The sequence below is a fragment of the Crocuta crocuta genome, unplaced genomic scaffold (assembly GCF_008692635.1).
Source record: "Crocuta crocuta isolate KB4526 unplaced genomic scaffold, BGI_CrCroc_1.0 scaffold128, whole genome shotgun sequence".
Taxonomy (NCBI): domain Eukaryota; kingdom Metazoa; phylum Chordata; class Mammalia; order Carnivora; family Hyaenidae; genus Crocuta; species Crocuta crocuta.
In genome coordinates, this window is record NW_027532232.1 from 4,161,255 (window position 1) to 4,182,690 (window position 21,436).

At 43.1% G+C, this 21,436-nt stretch overlaps 1 protein-coding gene across 1 annotated transcript in view; it reads left to right on the forward strand.

The window, feature by feature from the left end:
• CNTNAP2 (contactin associated protein 2) overlaps positions 1–21,436 on the forward strand; it is a 1,422,049-nt gene that overhangs the window by 1,247,692 nt on the left and 152,921 nt on the right. The window lies entirely within an intron of this gene.

Sequence of the window (21,436 nt, forward strand, 5' to 3'; positions counted from 1 at the left end):
TTTCCAAAATTTTTCTTGTGGTTGATATCAAGTTTCAAAGCATTCTGGTCTGAAAATATGCATGGTAAGATCTCGATCTTTTTGTACTTGTTGAGCGCTGATTTGTGTCCCAGTGTGTAATCTATTCTAGAGAATGTTCCATGTACATTTGAGAAGAATGTGTATTCCATTGCTGCAGGATGAAATGTTCTGTTAAGTCCATCCAGTCCAGTGTGTCATTCAAAGCCATTGTTTCATTGTTGATTTTCTGCTTAGATGATCTGTCCATTGCTGTAGGTGGGGTGTTGAAGTCTCCTACTATTATGGTACTATTATCAATGAGTTTATTTATGTTTGTGATTAATTGATTTATGTATTTTTATTTTTCACATTGGGGCATAAATGTTTACAATTGTTAGATCCTCTTGATGGATAGACCCCTTAATTATGGTATAATGCCCTTCTTCATCACGTGTTACAGTTTCTGTTTTAAAATCTAGATTGTCTGATGTAAGTATGGCTACTCCAGCTTTCTTTTGGCATTATACTTCAGACATCTTGCTTGTATCTGGGTTGATTAGGTTCCTGCATGTCATTTCTTCCTGTTTTTTCTTTTGGGGTGAATTCCTTCATTTTGTCCTTTTGGAGGAAGAAAAAGAATTTATAAAATTGAAAATTATAATTAAAAAATTAAAAACAACACAAAAAATAAAATAATGGAAGCTAGATCCTAGGTGTGTTTTGGTCTGGTTGTTGGGAAAAGCTTGATAGAATAGAGGGGAAAAAAGGAAAGGAAAAAAAAGTAAGAAAACATTTAAAAATTTAAAAAGATGTATACAATAAAATAGAATAAAATGAAATAAAGAAAGTAAGATAGAATTTAAAAATTTACAAAAAATATAGTAAAACTTAAAAAAAATTTTAAACACAGAATATAAAAATAAAATTTTTCTCTTTCTATATCGAAGAATAAGAAAAGAAAAACAAAAAACAAAACAAACAAAAAACCGAATAGATGAACTAGTGAACAGAATGAAATCTGAATGGAATTATATCCAAACTCTATGTTTTCTACACCCTAGAAGTCTAACCATGAAGCACTTTATGGTCCATACACTATGCAGGTGGAGAGAATTGTGGTCTTCCTCTAGAGCCTGAGCTTGGTGCAGTTGGGCAGGGCTCAGCATAACAGCTCCATTCTCCACAAGGTGGCGCTGCGTAGCTTACAGGGGTGGATGGGTGTGGTGTGCATGCGCATCTATGCGAATGCCTGGGAAAGGTGAAAATGTCATCACCCTGCTTCCCAGTCTCTGGTACCAGGACTCTGCACTCTCACTGACCAGCAATCAAGCACCTCTCCTTTGTCTCCAGCTTCTGTCCACTCCCCACTTCTACACGCTGTCTGCATCTAAGCCATCAGCCTGCTAGGTGGCACCTCCCTCCTAGATTATATTTCAGACCAGGCTATGTTTCCAAACCCCTTACCTCTGAGAGCCCTGCAGCTTGGGCCCCATCTAACCCTCTGGGGGAGGGTCTTGCCAAGCAATGGCTGGGTGCCGGCTTGCCCCCTGAGAACATTCAGGCAGTCGTGCCGTTGCAGAGGCTCAGAGATTGTAGCCAGGTGCCTGCTTGCCCCAGAAGTTCATGAGATCGAGCGACAAAAGAGGGTTAGAGATTATAGCAAAACACAACACACAGCTGATACCAGGTTTCACGGTCCCTTGGTGGTTTTGTTCCAATACCAGCAGTCGTGGCTGTTCTTTGGGATCTGCTGGGACCTTTGCCTGTGGGGAGGCTGTTTGGCCTCTACCAAACACCCTCGTAGCAGGGGAGCCACTTCTCCCCGTGTGGCCCCTTGGGCCTCACTGTAGGCTCCTGGGGATTCTCCCTTCCCACCAGAGTACCGCCAGGTACTGAGCTGTGGAATTTCTGACACGTTCTCCCCTGTTTATAGAGTAGTATTGAAACCCTCTTTTTTCCTTTCTCCCTTTCTTGTTCAATCACTTGTGGGTGTTCCCACTCTTTCTCTTTCTCTCCAGCTACTTTTGGGGGGGAGTGTTTTTCCTGGACAATCCCTGCTTTCTCTGTCCTCTCTCCACAAAAACACCTCCCGACCCTCCACAGCTTCTCTCTCCCCCACTTCACCTCTCTGAGCCACTCACCTGCTGAGGTCTGTGGCTCAAGTTATGCAGATTGTTGTCTTAATCCTCAGATCAATTTTCTAGGCATGGAAGATGGTTTGGTGCTGATCTAGCTGCATTTCAGGGATGAGAGAAGCTGAGGCCTTCCATGCTGCTCGGCCATCTTGGCTCCCTGGAGATGTTTATTTTTATTGTGAGCGCCCCACCCCCAGGGGGAAAAATAGGAAAAACAAGTAAAAAACAAGAAACCAGTTTATGAGCAGAATGAAAATGGTGAAGTTATTTCCAGAGGAGTCTAGTTGGCCTCTTAGCTTCCTTCCCTACAGTATCCAATTCACAACCCAGACTGTAACTAGCTTTCCAAACCAGATGAACGTCCCACTTCAGTGTAATTGATCCTGTTTCAGTTTGTGTCTTTGGGCGATGAAATATCACAAAGACTTTTTCCTCCTCTTTCTCTGACGCTATTTTTCAAATCTGAAGTACACAGTGACCAAAAAACTCCAAAGCCGTGATTTTCATTAAATAACTCAAGTCAGAATTTAATATATCCTGTAATTGAGAGGCTCATAAAATTATTCCAGGCACCTGAAGAACACTTTTATTTCTCTATTGTCTTGGCATCCTGAACAACACCTTTCTGAGAAATCACTACTGAGTAGTCGAACCACAACAAAGACTGGGGGCGGGGGTGGGGGGGAGGCACGGCTCAGGCATTTGTAGCCCATCCTACTGACCTGCAGACAGCATCTGGAATTTAGAATTGTCTACCAAAAAGTACTTGCATCAACATTTGACCTGTCAAATCTAGTTACTTTTGTCTTGATCATTGTACCAGGTCACTATCAGCTTTGCAAACGCTAATTAAAAGCAAAAGCACAACCAGCATTTTTAAAGAGCTGCTAGGAGAATCTCCCACTTGCACATACATATAAGATTAATTTTCCCAGAGCTGACCAATTTCAGGGTCAACAGACTACGAATACCAAGGAGCAAGGATAAATGAAATTTCCTAATACTGTTTGTGAAGGTCAAGACCCAGCAAGGCAAACCGTATTTTGAAAGCACAGTTCAAATGTCTCATGTCTTAATCCCAAATGAAATAAATCAACCATTCATAATTAAACGTTTCTGATGCTGATGTGGCCAGACATGAAAGAGTCCACAGCAGCAGTGCGTTGGGGCGGGGAGGAGAAGGTTGGGTCTGGAAACTCACCCATGCATAGAGTTTGTAACTATGAAGCAGAAGACTGTAGAAGGAACTACTTTGGAGCAGGGTGGTGACTGGCTCCTTGCAGCGGGAATCAGGGAGATCCAGCAAAGATGACAGTGCATTGTGTGCTGGGCACCTTCCTGAGCATTCCACTTGTATGAATGAACTGACTTACACAAGAATCAGTGAGGGGGCGCTTTTGCTAGACCCATTTTACAGACATGAAAAGTGATCCACAGAGAAAGGAAGTAGCTTGCACAAGGTTAGCCCTCTAAGGGCAGAGCAAGGATTTGGACATAGTTTGGCTGTAATGCCTGCCTCTTTAACCACTGAGCTATATACTCTCCACAAGGTAACAAGCATCTCTTTCAGTCAGTGGGTGAAGGATAGTCACTGGAACTAAGAGAGCAGTTAATAAGCTGAGGGACACATCCATGTCCTTCCAGGAAAATCGAACAGCTTGCCCCAGGATGCAGGCTCAGGAGAAGGACGGAGGGAGGGGCCCCATCTGAGCTGGGACTCTCTTTCTAGACATGTCCTTCCTAACTCCTTGACTTCATGCTCCTAAAAGAAAAAAAGATGTTAAGCGTGAGCCCCAATTTATATAACTTCATTTATATATTCCTCTTAAATTGTTTTGCATGTACCACTGAATTAATGTAGATCATAAAATATGCACAAAGGGGAAAATTGTACTTTTCCACCAAAAACTTGCCATAAATTCACTTCGCATAACATTGACCTATACTAGCACATTTATACACAGGGATAAATGTGTATCCCTGACCAAACATATATTTTTAAAATAATTTGAATCTGCTTTTTTATTTAGACATGTAGCAGAATTACTTGCTCTAGAACCGATTTTTTTCTAGAATTGTTCCCTGATTGTTTACGATGATGATGGATGATTACTTGGGGGGAAAAAGCCCAGAATCCAAGACCTTTGATGTATTTCATAATCCTGAAACTATATGTTAAAATGAAAACAAAGAGCCTTTAAAAAGCCTGCAGCAATACCAAATAAATAAATAAATAAAGGTCAAGGGGCGCCTGGGTGGCTTAGTCGGTTAAGCGTCCGACTTTCGCTTGGGTCATGATCTCACAGTTCGTGGGTTCGAGCCCCGCGTCGGGCTCTGTGCTGACTGCCAGCTCAGAGCCTGGAGCCAGTTTCAGTCTGTGACTCCCTCTCTCTCTGACCCTCCCCTGCTCACGCTGTCTCTCTCTCTCTCTCTCTCTCTCTCCTAGAAATAAAAACATTAAAAAAATAAATAAATAAATAAATAAAGGTCATCCAACAAGAAAAATTTTCTCTAGAACAATGCTTTTAAATCCCAGACACAAAGCCAAAATGTCAATCCATTCTTCTTTAACGTTTTTTCACAACGAACCAACAGCCAGTATACGAAATAAAACACTGGTGTTCAAACAGTATAAGCTTCTGCTGGTGACAGAGTGTGTCTTAACGGGCAAAGATACATTTTTCTGATCACAGCAATAATTCAACCCGTACAAAAAGGAAAATTATATTACATTAAAAGAAAGCATTTTCAGCAGTCCTGATGGGCTTCAGCCCTCTGACAGTTCCTGGGATTCTATCAGCCAATGACTGCCACAGTGGAAAGCCAATTGCCTCTTACAACCAAATCTAACGGAAAGAGGAGGAGCCTAGCCAAGCAGCTTAAGCATCTCACCTGAAAAGCTCTTTTCAGTTGGGGACAAGTGTCAGTCGTGTCTGAGAGGTTCCCCTCCATCCAGCAAAGGAGAGATTAGTTCTTTAGGTTCTGCTTATGTGGTCATCACTTGAGATTTCCCTGAAGTTCTGGAAAGACTAAAGGTTATTTCCAGCTGAAGCCACTGGAGCCTGAGCCCACGTGGCCTTTTCCTGAACAAATCTCAATGTGACAAACTGTAAAATGAGACTCCTGACCTCCATATGAAGGGAACAATGTCAGGTTGGCTGATAAGCTTGATGGTGGTTGGTGTGGAAAGAGGTTGACCCAAGACTGTAGCTAAACCAAGGTTGTCATTGGCTACTCAAAGCCACTGCCCCCAGGCTGGCACATGATAGTCTCTGCTTTGTCTTTGTTTTTGTGTTGGGCTTTTTTGAAACCTTGGGTTAGGGATGGGCAACTTACTCCAATTTGTCCTTGAGGTGATAGGTTTGGGAATGGAAAATTACCCAAGACATTAAAAAAAGAAAAAAAAAGGAAAAAAATCTGTGGAAGTATTTTATAAAGATTTTAAATCATCGGGTATCTAATGTAGATTATTCATTACCTATGTTCTTTAAAAAGGACTCTTTCTTGGGGCGCCTGGCTGGCTTAGTCAGAAGCATACGACTCTTGATCTCAGGGTGATGAGTTTGAGCCCCACATTGGGCATAGAGATTAGTTTAAAATTTTTTTAAATAAATTTTTAAAAAATAATATAAAGTAGAGCGACTCCTTCTCTGAGCACTTCAGGAATCTTCTGAATGGTTGAGGTAAGACAACGTCTGCCCCACACCCTGTAAAATCTCTCATGTAAAACACCTGCATCCCTACTCCATAGCTGTGAGGATCTTGACCGCAAATGTCCTCCCCAGGCGGTGTCACACCATCCTAGTTTGTTGAGGACATTGTGTTCTTACTTCTGGGTACTCCCTGGGCTCACCTCCATATTAACGGGCAGTGGTCATGTCTTCAGATATGTCCCTGTTAAGCTACAGAATTTTCATGAGGGCATTCTGAGCCTACCCTTGTCTTAGAAGATGGCTAAAGCCCCACAGAGTATTTGTGTTCAAGGCACTAGTTAGAAAACATAACCTTGGTGTACCTGAGTGGCTCGGTCAGTTAAACATCCGACTTTGACTCAGGCCATGATCTTACAGTTTGTGGGTTTGAACCCCAGAGTCAGGCTCTGTGCTGACAGCTCAGAGCCTGGAGCTGCTTCAGATTCTGTGTCTCCCTCTCTCTCTGCCCCTCTGCTGCTCACACTCTTCTCTTTCTGTCTCTCAAGAACAATAAACGTTAAAAAATTTAATAAAAGAAAATGTGAACTTCAATTCACTACTGCTGAGTGCGTAGCAAAATCTCGAGCAAGAGAAAATATATTTAGGAGGACAGCCTGACGGCCATGCAGTCCACACACTGGCCTGGAGAAGTGCTGATCCTCCAAGTGATGCAGTCATAACTTCTTAAAAATCATCTAGTACTTGGGGTGATGTGGGTGCTCTGAGGACACAAATAGGCCATTGAGGATGAAGTGGAATGAGCAGCGCTGGGAAGAATAGAAGGAAACAAGTGAGGGAGTTGAGGAGGTTGGGAATGAGGAAAAGACACCCTCTAGGGTGTAGAGTGTAGGGTGTGGTAGGTCATGTCAAGGGCTTGGCTTTTGCCACGAGGGAAGTGGAGATCCACCCAGGAAAGCAGAGGAGTGACATGATATGACATACATCATAAAATGACCACTCTGGCCAAACTGTCTCCTCTTTCCATTGCATCACTTAAACCCAACACCCAAGACAAGGAACAATTTCCAAGCTATTGCTCAAATGTCTGATAGAAAGAAATAGCGAGGATCCTAAATGGCAGGATGTCCCATGTCACCTCCCTGGATTCCTGAAACAGATACACAGAAGGCATATTTCAAACAAATTCTTTTAAGTCCTTCTTCACTTGGGCATGTCCAAATGTCATTCCCAGGAATTCTAATTGAATGGCTTGATACAGAACAGAAACAGCTGTGTGGTTAGACTTCCAGAACGATCCTAATGTGTGTATAGAAATCGCCTCTCCAGAGGCTGGCGACAAGAGCTGACATGGACACAAGCTTTTATTTTTCCCCTCTTTTGCTCTGTAGCTGTGCCATCCAGGACCGTGGCCACTAGCTACACGTGGCTATTGAGCACTTAAACAAGGACTAGTTCAAAACGAGATGTGCAATTGGCATAAATCCCTCCGTGGGTTTTGAAGACAGGGTGCAAACAAATGGATGTAAAATGTCTCTATAATTTCTACATAGATGACATGTTGAAAGATAATATCTTGGATATACTAAATTAAATACAGTATGTTATTAATATGAATTCAACACTTTTTTTTTTTACTTTTTAAATATGGCTACAAGAGACTTTAAAACTACAAGCGTGGCTCATGCTGTGTTTCTATTGGAAAGTGCTGATGTAGAGCATCTCACAGACTTCTCTGGTTGGAACCATGGCCCTCTGTCTCCCAAACCTTCAAAACACATCTACCGTGGTATCACCTATGACAGTAATTTTTTTAAAGAAAAATGCTAAATTGCTTTTTTAGATCTTTCTTCCAGGTAGTCTGAGCAGAAAGAATTGAAAGACACCACAACAGAGTAGTTAGAAGTAAGAATTTGCTAGATGTGTGACCATAAGCCAGTTACTCACCTTCTCTGAGTCTCCATTCCCTCATCTGTAAGATCTCTATAATAACACATACCCCCCAAGATGTTGTCAAGCTAGGTGTCATCCTTCCTAAGTCCCCACACATGGCAAACCCTCTTATAATTGGCGCTGAGCCTTGGAGAAAGTGGGGAGGGGCCCTGGGTCCAGATGATGTGATTCTGTGTAAGCAGTGATAACCCCCATTCCTGCACTGACCCCCTCCTGAACTGCCTGTACATTATACCTCTGTTCTCAAATGTTAGAATTATATTCAAACATCAGAATAAAAATAATACAAAGCAAATGTCGCTTGGAAAGAGTATTTTTGATGATCAGATTGTGGCTGCCAGGTGCTTTCACTAAATATCATGACTAAAGAGAAGGGCCTGCGATTCTTTGCTAAGACAGCAAGAGAAAGAAGAGACAGCTCAAAGCCTTCAAACACCCAGTGCTCCTGTTAAACTGTGCTATCTGTGAGGGTTTGCTTTATCTCACTGTTTATGTCTTTCTGCTTTTTGATCTCATAACCATTATCTATTAATGCCCATCAGCCTCGAAGGTTTAATTTTTATTCCATTTCTTCCAACTGCCAAGCGCCACTCTTACTCTCTTTTTCTTTTAACCTTATGACTGAATTCATTTAAACAGTTGGTCTTCAAAGGTTTTCTTTTTTTCATTGACATGGAGAGACTCACATGGTTGGTTTCTCTAATTTTCAGGAGGCAGCTGGTTGAGCTGAAGCCAGTTCAGCATGCAGCGAGGCTGCCCCCTCTCCTCCAGCAGGCCGACTCCAATTAGAATAGAATCAGGAAGGGGCGGGCAGCACGGGTTTGAAATCACCATCCATGGTCACCATGACTTCTAAACCCAGAGGCACCATTAGATCAGGGCTGTATTTGTAGGCATTTAGTTACACCTGGGACTATTGAAAAATGAGAAATGGAGGACTTAATGCTTTCCCCAAACTGTGGAACAAAAGAGATGGCAAAAGACAGGAAAACATAATAGTTTAAGATGTGTTTGTGGCTGAAGAGCTGTGTCTGGAGAACGTTACCAGGAAAGGAAAGTGAGTAAGTTGGGAAAGGGGACAGTCTCACTTTCTGAGCCACAGTCCTCTACACCAGATATAGGACCAAAGCCTTAAAATACCAGCAATCTGTGTCCTCAGACTGATTCCTTGAACAGTTGGCCAGGGTGCTGACTGTAGCATAGAGTCTTTTAGAGAATCCTTGACCTTGAGCAGTCACAGAAATTCATGTGCAGTGAGTCCTTTGCTGCATTGGCATCTGTCCTGCCACCTGTGACTGCTTTTGTGTCAAAAACAGGTCATGAGCAAACACTCAGGCAAACTGGGTCTTGGCATCTCACTATGCAACACATGCTTTCTGGAAAACCATTCTGTGTTACCATAGAAAATGTGTGTGTGTGTGTGTGTGTGTGTGTGTGTATACACATGTGTGTTTTCCAGGGGAAAATATGCACACACATTTACAGACATATTGGCTGAAAACACACACACGTGCACACATACACGCACACTCCTGTTCTGGAAAACCACTTTGAGGTTGATTTTATGTATATGTAGAGAGAGATCTGTAGAGCCATATAGAAAGCCTCATGCAAGTATTTTTAATTTATTTCCTCTAAGAATAAATTAGTTGCACACAACAATGAATAAATCTATTCTTTTTCCATAGTTGTGGTGCAAAAAAGAGGGACATGCTCAAAAAAAATCTACAGAAGAGAAAAGTTTCCAATAGAGGGGAAAACCATTAAAGTAGAATTTTAGTTGTCAGTTTTATAACTGAAGCTATCTCCTCACTTGAAAATATTGTTTTCACTGGAGTAGAAGGAAAAGAGGACCCAGTAAATGCCCTACAAGGTTAATTTCCCCCCCCCCCAACAGATTACAAGCATATACGTGGAGATTTCAAGGGAGTCCTCACTGCGGTGGGGGCAGAGGCTGGTCATTCAAGGCCGTGTGTAGTAATTCAATGAAGGAGTGTCCTAAATTCATTCTTTTTCTTCTCTTTACTTCCTCTCCTTCTCATTTTTACTTCTTTTTCCTTTTATCCTTCTTCCACCAAGAGGCAGGCAAAGTATAACAACTTTTTTTATGACAGTCTCATTTTCAAGATCAACTCTGGATAATTCATAACCCTGGACTTATTTTTTTCCAAAATGTGTGGATAGCCAAGTACTTCTTGATTTCTTTGAGGTGAATCTTTGCTTTTTAACCCATATTGTATGTTCTTCGAAGTCTGAAGAAGCTATCCTCAAAAACTGATAGATGATAATAGAAATAGGTTACCAAAATGTCTTCCATTTTCTCTCAGTGGAGTTGGTTGGGGCTCTAGCTCTGAGAAAACTATGAAGATGGCCAAACTGGTCCATAATACCATCAATTCATCATTAATTCATCATGTGTGCATGCAATACCTAGTAGGTTGCAGGAAATGTGCTGCACTCTGGAAACACAACAGACAAAATATAGTGTGCACCCAAGGAACCCTTAGTATATACATATGTGAACGACCAATTGTAGTTTAGTGTGAGAGAGCCTTTGGAATTACTATATTTTGAATTTATCTCACAAAAGAATGAATGTTTAAGTCTAGTTCTCGCAGAAACAAGTGATACCAGTAGGGGGGACAAAAGCCAGATGGGTGGTCATGGCCAAACCAGACAGGCAGTTAGTTCAATGTGAAGATATGAGGCTCAGTTTGAAGGCTGCTTGCTCCTGGCCTTTGGCCTGCCCACTTCTTAGACTCTGTATGGCGTCACTCACAAATACTTTTCAAGAGGCATCTTTTTTTTTTCCTTAAGAAGCATAGCGTCATCTACTTTCATAATGTCCAGAAAGCCTATGAGGCCTCAGATCAACCTTATGGGGACATCACCTAGTTCTTGAGTTGCATGAAGTAGAATGCCATGAGCTGCCAATACTTCATACATTCTCGCCCCATTCAAGAGAGGAACCCTACATGAGTTTCTTTCAGTTACTCTGTTTATGTAACCATCACAGTTGCCCACAGGAGTCCAGCCCCCATCCAATGAGTAAGACTCCAGGTGTGATGGAGCCTTACCCATGAAGGGGAATGTGGCTTTACCCACAAAGAAGCCACATCCACAGTGTGGCATGTTCTCTAAAGAGGCAGCAGTCTTGAGGATGCTTTGTATTGGCCGAAGGACAGTTCAGGGCTAGGTCAGAACACTTCCACAAATCTCAAGGTAATTAACACACTGGATAAAGGAGTCACATGGACAAAACGGGTGACATGAATAGGAATAACAAGCAAAGTCACAGTCTGTAGTTCCATTTACCTTCCTTGTTCAAGGAAAATAGCCTATGTCAAAATAGATGTCCTGTTTTTATTATAATCATCAGCAAGTGGAAGTGGCTCTGGATTTTAGGAATTATACGTCATCTCAAATCTCGTGGCCAACCATACTTTTGGGTGTGGTTTTGTTGTTGTCATTGTTGTAGTTTTTTAACTCAAAATAGAAATCACTTACTATAGTTTATCATAAGTAATAGGAAATTGGTGGATTTTCTGGTTCTTTAGATTAAGGTCTTAGCTGGAAATAGGCTTTTATCACTTAAGGAGTCAGTTGCGTCTTTATGTTTGTGAGTAGTAAACAATCAGTGGTCCCTTGGTAACTAATTTCTTTACAAAATTCCAAGAGAAGAAACCGGCAAACAAATCAGTTTGTGGAATTCTTTGAAAACAGCTGGAACTTGCTTTAAGCGTGGCTGGGAGCATCAGCTACAAAGTCCAGAAAATCTGTATTTGACTGTCCCTTCCTGATTAGTATGACAACCTTCAGCAAATTACTCCTCTAAGCCTCAGTTACCTTATCTATGAAATAGGGATGATAACATCTCTATCAGAAGTGTTGCTGTTGAATAATTGATATAAGATTGTATATAAAAATCACATATTGTGACTGACGCTTCGCAGAATTCAAGAGAACCTCATTGCTTTAAGTCAGGTAAATATGAATCTGGCTCCAAGTCAAAGGTACACTCGCTGAATCAACAAGCTTTCTGTGAGTGGCTCTTTCCACTAGATTCTGGGGCTGTAACAATGAATGAAAAGTAGCACTTACCTCTCAAGAGCCCTTACAGTCCAGAATTCCATTTGGCTCCTCAGCTCAGCTGAGCAAGCAAGAACATTTGGGGTGTTTAGAGTTAAAAGCAAAGAAGCAGCAACTTGCTGATTATCAACAGAATGAATAGATACCGCCTCGTGTCTGAAAAAGGCATAAATTATGTAATTAAAGAATTTTATAAATAAGCAATTAAGCAAATAATGGAACTCCTGAAAGCAACAGCTTCATAGCAGATGATGAAGTTAGTGCAGAGGTGACACGAGGCAGAGAAAGGCATGCGATCGGGGGACAACTTTATCCACCAAAGCTATTCAAGCAATTGACCCGTCTGTCCAAATAAGACTCCAGTTTACTAAGCCAATAAAGAGAAGATAAAGCAGTCAAAATTAAGACCATCTGTTAAATTGCAAATCATTTCCTTCTTTTGGATGTATTATTCTAAATGCATCTTATAACACTTTGGTTAAGAAACTGCTATTGTAATTAATGATAATTGCTAAGTTGCAGAAATGGCATTTCTCTCAAGAAATCTACAGGGACGCCTGGGTGGCTCATTAGTTTAAGCGTCAGACTTCCACTCAGATCATGATCCCATGATTCGTAGGTTCGAGCCCCAGGTCAGGCTCTGTGCTGACAGCTCAGAGCTCAGAGCCTGGATTCTGTTTACCTCTCTTTCTGCCCCTCCCCTACTCATGCTCTGTCTCTCTGTCTCTGCCTCTCTCTCAAAAATGAATAAGCATTAAAAAACAAAAAAAGTTACTTTATAAAAGGAATGAAATTGAGAAATAACTGGGAAGGGTCAGTGTGGACAAACTAGCTGAATACACCGTTATTATTTTTAAAAATTCAAATCTGATTCAGCTCAATTCAATAAATATTCATTGTATTTCTGCTGAGGGCCAGGGCCTGGCTAAGGTTACTCTCACCCTTAGAAGCCTAAATGCCAGTGAACTACCAGATGCATGAACATAGCATTCAACGTCCAGCTTCCTGGTCTCTCCATGTGCCTTCCCTCTCTCTTCTTCCCTTTCCAGTATGAAAGATGTGGGCCCACTATGCTGCCTGCTTATTTAAAAAACTCTTAGGGCAACTGGGTGGCTCAGTCAGTTAGGCATCCAACTCTTAACGTCGACTCAGGTCATGATTTCACAGTTCATGAGATCAAGCCCTGCATCAGGCTCTGAGCTGATAGCACGGAGTCTCTTGGGATTCTCTCTCTCTCTCTTTCTCTGCCCCTCTGCCACTTGCCCTCTCTCTCCCTCTCTCAAAATAAATAAACATTTAAAAAAAAACTTTCAGGGCACCTGGGTAGCTCAGTCAGTTAAGCGTCTCACTTCGGCTCAGGTCATGATCTCACTGTCTGTGGGTTCGAGCCCCATGTCGGGCTCTGTGCTGACAGCTCAGAGCCTGGAGCCTGTTTCTGATTCTGTGTCTCCCTCTCTCTGACCCTCCCCTGCTCACGCTGTGTTTCTCTCTCAGAAAAAAATAAAACATTAAAAAAATTTTTTTTAACTTTCTACATGGAAATACATATATATGTACATATACATATAGCCTTATGATGGTTTTCCAAAACTATTTGTGGGTGCATGAAAATATTTCTGTCTGTATATACATTTCTCCAGAAATAGGACAATACAGTTATGTTGATGTTGATTTACTGACTCCAGCTTGCTTTTAAACAATTCAGGAATGTGTACACACACACACACACACATCCAATAGATATACTTCATATATATGAAGAAGACTATAAATATATATACATACATATATATACACACACATAAAATATACACACACAGAAATATGGTGAAATGTTAAAAGTAAGAGAATCTGGATACGGAGGGTATGATTCTTGGTATTAATCTTGCAACTTTTCTATAAATTTGAAATGATTTCCAAGTATATTGTTCTCCTAAAAATTTTTGAAGCAAGCGATTTAAGACCCTTCCTAAACCTCAACGCTGCCTTCTTTCCCAGCAGCAGGTCCTGGCCACATACCTCCCCACACTTCATACCATGGTCCCAACTACCTACAACAGCAGTGCTCCACCCTGGCCGCTTGTTGCAATAATGCCAAAAAAAATAGTAAAATAGGCTAGCCTTTCCCCAGACCAATGAAATCAGATTATCTGAGAGTTTGCTTTAGATTTAAAAAAAAAAAAAAGCACAGCCGAGGCTGAGAAGCTCTGACGTCATTTCCTGAACACCACTCTGCCATGCCTTTATTCAGGCTTTTTCCCACATAGCGGGGAGGGGGGACTGTCCACCTTGCGCATCTTGCAAATACCTACTGACTGTCACCTTTCTGGTGAAGGAGCCCAGACTTCCCCACAGAATGAGCCGACCTTCCTCACCTGTGACTCTATTATTCTGGATCTTACACTGTATTCTAATGAGGCGTTTATCTCCCAACCAACTGTGAACTGCTTTGGGGAAAAGTCCTTGGCTCCTGTTCGCTGTTGTTATCAGCATGGGCCTGGCATACAGTGAGATTCCAAGACGTGTTGACTAAATGAACAGCAAACAAGTTACACTTGTGGGACTCAAGTTATGACAAAGAACCGCGAGGTGCTGCGGGTGGTGGTACTTAGTCGTGGACACTGGCTGGGATCGAAGGAGGTTGATCATGGAAGAAGAGGCGGCTGGGAAGGAAGGCGGAGTTCTAGAAGCAAGTAAGCCGGCCTGGCCAGACCACAGGCAGAGGATGCGCGGGATGGGAGACGGGGCTGGGGAAGGAGCAGGTCCAGAGCAGCATGAGGGGAAGGTCACCTGGAGGTGCAGCCTGCATCTAGCACAGAGCCCTCCCCCCACGGGGCGTCTCAGTGTGTCATTTCTGAGTGAAGTGATGTTTACTATGTTTCCTTAAACTTTTGGCGATGAAGTCATGAAATCTGATTAAAACTACTGACCCTCTCTGGGGCGTCAGGGTGGCTCAGTCAGTTTCGGCTCAGGTCATGATCTCGCGGTTCATGAGTTCGAGCCCTGCATCACGGAGGTGCCATCAACATGGAGTCCGCTTTGGATCCTTTGCCCCTCTCTCTGCCCCCCGAAAATTAAAAAAAAAAAAAAAAGATAAAAAAAAAACTAAAGCCCTCTCCTCAGAAAAATACACATTAAATTTTACCTGAAGTTTCAGAAAATTAACAGATTCTTTGAGATGTACCTAGTGGCCACCTCCCATACCCCCAGTGATATTCCAAATTGTAAGAACAGGATGAAATTTAAGTTTAGGGGTGACACGTTCTCCTCTTAGGCCAATCCATTCACCAAACTGCAGCCAGAATGAGCTTTTAAAACTGCAAATCAGATTATGTCACCTCTACTTGAAACCCTACAGAGTTACAAAAGTTACAAAACCACCTCCAGTGGTTACAAAAGTTACCCTCTACCTTCTACACAAAAAAGCCACAAGATCCCACTCTTTCTAGGCTCTCTTCTATCACTGTCCCCTGAATTTTTGCCTTTTCATCTTCTTGGCCTTCTTTTCATTGGCCTCTCCATTCCCTCCTTCCCCGGGACCTTTGCACATGCTGTTTCTCTGTTTTAGGATGCCTGCTCTGTCCCCAATACCACTTAAATCTCATGCTCCTTCAGTGATGAACTTAAATATCATCCACTCCTTGCTAAATCTCTAATAGCTTCATGGCTTATAGAAGACACTTAATAAATAAAGAATATACAGGGGCACCTGGGTGGCTCAGTCAGTTAAGCGTTTGACTTCGGCTCAGGTCATGATCTCATGGTTCGTGGGTCTGAGGCCTGCGTCGGGCTCTGTGCTGACAGGTAGCTCAGAGCCTGGAGCCTGTCTTTGGATTCTGTGTCTCCCTCTCTCTCTCTCTGACCCTCCACTGCTCATGCTGTCTCTATCTCTGTCTCATATTTTTGAAACATTTAAAAAACTTAAGAGAGAAAGAGAAAGAAAGAAAGAAAGAAAGGAAGGAAGGAAGGAAGGAAGGAAGGAAGAAAGAAAATACAAAAAAAGACTGGTTGCTAGCCAGAGGAAACTGTAAGTTCAAGGGAGGATTCCTTTAAGATGGGAATGATTTAAAGCCCACAGCAATTAAAAGACCTGCCAGACCAGGGCTGGTGGGTGGTAAAACCAAGATTAACCCCACATCTTTGGATCCCTGGCCTCCACATATACACATTAATCCCTGGCTGCGTGTCAGATGGAACTTACCACGATGGGGTCCTCACCCTATTGCTCTTTCTAGAGCATTCTAACCTACTGTCCACCATATTTCCCAGTAATGCTTACTAACACAGTTTCAGGAGCATGACTATGGAAATTCTGGAAGCAAACTATTTTCCCATTTAAGAAGCGAGCAAAGTTGTTTAGTGCCATTGGCTCTTAAACTCCAAGCAAGGAGGGCCCCACCCCACCCCCCAGTTCCCACAGTCAGCTCATTGATCATATAGCTTATTGATGTGTTTAAAGTAATATACTCTACACTTGTATCTCACAGGTAGCACATGCCATTCAGGCTAAACTTGAGAGATTTTTCTTTGGTATCTCTTCAACCCTGTGAAGATTCAGCTGCTTAAAGCTTATTACATAGAAACTGACCCGCAAGTACCCTGGCCTTTAGAGAATGGTAGGAAAGTGGTTACAAAAGTTATGTAGTCACCGGGGGGTAAACAGAACAAGTAAAGGTGAATGCTAACCCATCCCGACTCAATGTTGTTAGTCCAAAGCGATTATAGTAAATTGAAGAAAACATCAAGCAAACAGAGTAAAAAACTCAGAAGGGAAATTCAAAGAGGTACAGTTGGGGAGAAAAAGTAGATTTTGCCAGTGTAAGGCCAGGGAGTACAACAGAAAGCAAGGTGAAGAAGAGCTGGGCCTTGCACATGGCCCTGGAAGGGGCCAGGCCTAATGCAGGAGAGGAGTGATGGCCAAGGTTTCTACGACCAGAGCTCCACAACACTAACGTGCTTTTTTACTAGATGATGAATGGAAAAGCAGTTGATGAGAGTGATCATTCTGGGCTGTGGAATTCAGCCATGAGAAAGCTTCATGAGGCTGGGGCTCAGGCCCATCTTTTCTCTGTTATGGGATCTGCTCCCCAGCAATTCCTCCTAGGTTCTATAGAAGCCGCAGAGAGCTTTCAGGATCCGGGGTCACGGGACGAGATAGAAGAGAGCTGTGATCAGCAGGAAGGAGGAAGCAAATATTAAAGTGTTTGTTTGCAGCAGAGATAAACAGAAAGAAGCCTTCTGTCATGGGCTGAATGTTCGTGACCCCCCAAATTTCTGTGTTGAAGCCTTAACCCCCAATGCGACATTGTGTAGAGATGGGGCTTTTGGAAGTCATACTTAGGTTGAGATGAAGTCGTGGGGGTGGGGCTCCCAGGATGGGATTAGTGCCCTTGTAAGAGGAGGAGTGCTCTCTCCCTGAACTCCCCCATCCCCAGCTCGCTCTCTCTGCCTTGTAAGCATATAGCAAGAACAATGTCTGTCTACAAGTCAGGAATAGAGACCACCCCTGGGAAAACAATCCACCAGCACCTCATCTTAGGCTTACAGCCTCCGGAACTGTGAAAATAGACTTCTGTCATCTGAGCCACCCAGTTATGGCCAACAATGTGGTTCGCTTGAGGGACTGGGTCAGTGACTATGCGAGATCACGGGCTGGGGGCGGTCCACACAGGCTGGGAGACCAGTTGTGCTCATCTCCTCTCCGCTCCAAATGAGCGATGTGCTAGCAGCTTGACATCAGCCGGCTGGGGGTGTTGACACCACAGTGATAGGCAAACACTGTAAGTCAGGGCTCCCCTACCCGGAGAACTAGCCATTTCACATTTGCCAGCGTGCCCCTGGACTCATCAGATAAAATACTCGTGGGAGCAGAGTTCCCTGGAATTCCCACGTTCAAAATAAACCTTGGCTTTTGTTGTTGTTGTTTTTCAATGGTTGACACAATGGCACTCTTCAGTTCTCATGTATTATGCATCCAGTTGGTTATTCAGCATTGGTGGACTCTCCCTGCCAACTAACCACCACTTGCGGCATTGTTCCTGTGGGGAAATATGTCCAAGTTGCAAGTTACTGACTTTAAAATAAACTTTTGGAAAAGAGCCCATTTGGAGAATTAGGGACTTTCAATTCCAGATGCTCATGGGGAAGTGAGAGAATGAAAAGAACCAGGTTGCAAAATATATCCTAAGTGGAAAGGCAAAAAGAAATGGGATTCTTGAACGTGAGAAGAAAAAGATAAGGGACCATTTAATTATGGGGGTAAGTGGGGCACCTGGGTGTCTCAATCAATCAAGTATAAGACTCTTGATTTCAGTTCAGGTCATGATCTCACACAGCTCAGGTCATGACCTCACTGTTATGAGATCAAGCCCTGTGTCAGGCTCTGTTCTGGGCATGGAGCCTGCTTCGGATTCTCTCTCTCCCTCTCCCTCTGCCCCTCCTCCACTTGCTCACATTCTCTCTCTCTCTCTGTCTCTCTCTCTGTGTCAATAAATAAACAAACAAGCAAATAAATAAATAACAATAACAGAGGTGAGTGGCATTGCTTTTCCATGGTAAACGTCAGGAATTTGGTTAGACAAGGAAAAGTTTATCTTTATGTTATTATTCTGGATGGACAGTTTGTGGATTTTATTCCAAATATTTGCAGACTTTTCTTCGTCAACCAGGGATCTATTTCAAGAACCAAGAAATGATTATGACAAGGTAGCTTGCCTGCTTTCCAGGTTTCTGGCATCCTTATGATCCTGAGTCTGCAGATGACATACTGTTGTTTGGAATTTTGAGAAACATGATATAATTCCACAAAGCTCTTTTATAATACATCTTAGAGTAACAAGGCTCCAAGTTTATCATTTTTTTCTATCTAAAAAAATGAACATCATAAAACGTAAACCATCTCATATTAGTATAAAACTATAAATTAAGCATTCTAAATCAATAATTTTTGATCATTTAGTGAGGGAAAAGATGTTACTTGGGGCTTGTTAAATTAGTGTTATTTTGGTCATTCATTCAGAAAGGATGAGAGTATTCCTTTCCTTAATGATATTGCATTCCCTGATTTGGTATTTCCTTAAAAACCACGTGCAACAGTGAAATGACAGCTGTAAATCTGCCGCTGAGATACCAAAGTGTTTCACGGCACTCCCGGCCCTGACTTAACAGTTGGTTTATGATGTGGTTTCAGAATAACACTTTTAAGCCTGGTATTTTCCTTCCTCCAAACTGACATGAATCCATAAAGCTTTTTAACGATGACTCTAAAATACACCAGAAGTATTCTCTGTAGCATATTTTTTGGTTGGTTCATCTAAAACCCTTCACTTTCTAAATCTCTGTTCATGATCCACCTTGGAATGGCGGTGGCCCCTCTAGCTGAGGAATGCATCAAGTCCCACTCCGCCTCCGCTCAGCTACCTCCTCGGCTGGGTGCGCTGTCTTGCCTCGGCCTAGGCTCCCAGGATCTCAAACCCCTGTGTGCACAAGCATCGTCTGTGGAATCTGTTTTACCTGCGGTTCCAAAGACCCTCTGAGTTGGGTCCTCTGAGCTAAATTCCAGAGATAGGCCTGAAAACCAGCATTTTGGCAGAGACATGTTATCGGGGGCTTGGTTCAGCCCACTCTCTGGAAGTGCAGTGACTGGAGGTGCCTCAGGGAAGCCTGGGTTCTTGCCAGCAACATGTGGCACTTGTAGTTGGGGTGCCTGGGGCTCCCACAGCTTTACCTGCTTCCCCAGCCTCTGCTGCCTGGAAGCTCTCCCTAGGCCCAGGTTCTTAGGGCCTCGATCTTGAGTTTCAAGTGCCAGATACATTTATCTCTTCCAATACGTTGCCCCTGTCTCTCTGCCTCTGGCTTGTTCAGAGGACTCCGTGACCTCCAGGCACCAGCTACAGATGATGCCTCCTACATGGCCCAAACACATTCTCAAATCATGAGCCCTCATCCTCTGGTGGCCCGGTGAACCCCCTGGGGTGTCTGCTTCAGGTGACCTGCCCTGCTTGCTCTCCTTGACTGCCCCCCCCAATCCCAGCCCCTACCATCTGTTAGACACTTTCACAGCAGCTGGCCTAGGAATGTCCGTCCATCCCTCTGGACTCTGAACTGCTGAGCGCAGCGATTATCTCTTCTTCATTCACTGTTTCCCCAACACCCAACCTAAAATGTAGTGGGGGCCTAATGAGTCTTGCATGAACAACTGATACTGTAAAAAGACCATATGTCTTTCACCCGACGTATGATCCCTCCGACTGCACTGTCTCTGCTCCAAGCATTAATGCACGCTGCTCCCTCACCTGGAAAGCTGGGCTTCCCCGCCATGTTTATAGAGCCTCTGGTTCTTTGAGTCTCGGCTTCCATGTCTTTTCTCCAAGGCATCTTCTTTGGCCCCTGGAGACAGGCCTGGTGCCCCTCATATTCCAGGGCCCCCTGTATTACCTGGTCCTGTGCTTCCCCCACTGCCTTCTGATGATGCCTGGTAGTCTAAATCCTCTAGATCAAGGGCTCCTTGGGAGCAGAGATTGTAACCTCAGCACACAGCAGAAGGCACCCAATAAACATTTGGTGAAAGCATGGGAAAGCCAACTCAGGATCCTCCAGGTAGAGATGGGGGTTCTTACCACAGAGTCTGCTGAGTTGACCTCCATAACACTCACCAGAAAGATTTCAATTTGTTGACATGTGTCTCCCATGCCCACTGCCCGACAGAAGTAGGTCTTCAAGTGTGGCATCTGACATCCCAGTAAGTCATTCAGTGACTAGTGTGGGTTAAGCGGCGTTTCATCCTGTGTCGCCCATCAAAGGCACTTGCATTTTGAGCAAGATGGCTCTTAATTATGTAAGACAGTCTCACACGCTGCAGGTTGCTTAACAGGCTAACATGTTGCTTAGCAAGTTGACACGGTAAGTAGGTCCAGATCCGTCCACAGGTGTCTGACTCCAGACCCTGATTCACCACGCTGTGCTGAATCTGTTCTAGAATTATTTAACAGAATAAACTTCTGAATTTCCAGGTGAAAGAATCCTTTTGGAATTTGTCCTCTCCTATTCATGACAATGTAGAGCTGTGTTTCACAAAATGTGTTCTTCACGGTGTTAATTTAGTGGACGTCGGGTGTTGTGAGAATAACAGGTTCCACGCACGGGCAATGAAGTTTGCAAAACATGTTCAGAAGGGCACATGCAGAGGGCAAGGGAGCTGTAACAACGAAGACCAAAGCTGAAGAGGGAACCTCAGGCTTTTGCCCTGAGTTAGGAGGTGATTTTGGAGCACTGGGGAGCAAACAATGGGCGAATCATCAGAGGAGCTGGTCTACCAGGAAGTGATTAAGAACCAATTTGCAAATTAGGCATCGACAAATACCAATGAAGGGTTAGCAAATGTTCTTCTAACTTCTTAATAGTAATAATAGTAATAGGTACTATTTATTTTGGGCTGATCACTTCACATTATCTTTTGCAATTTTCATTATTATAGTCTCTCGTATATAAAATACTGAGGCCTCAAGAAGTTAGTTAAGGGTCACCTGGGTGGCTCAGTGGGTTAAGCGTCCGACTCTTGATTTGGGCTCAGGTCATGATGTCACCGTTTGTGAGCTCAAGCACTGCATC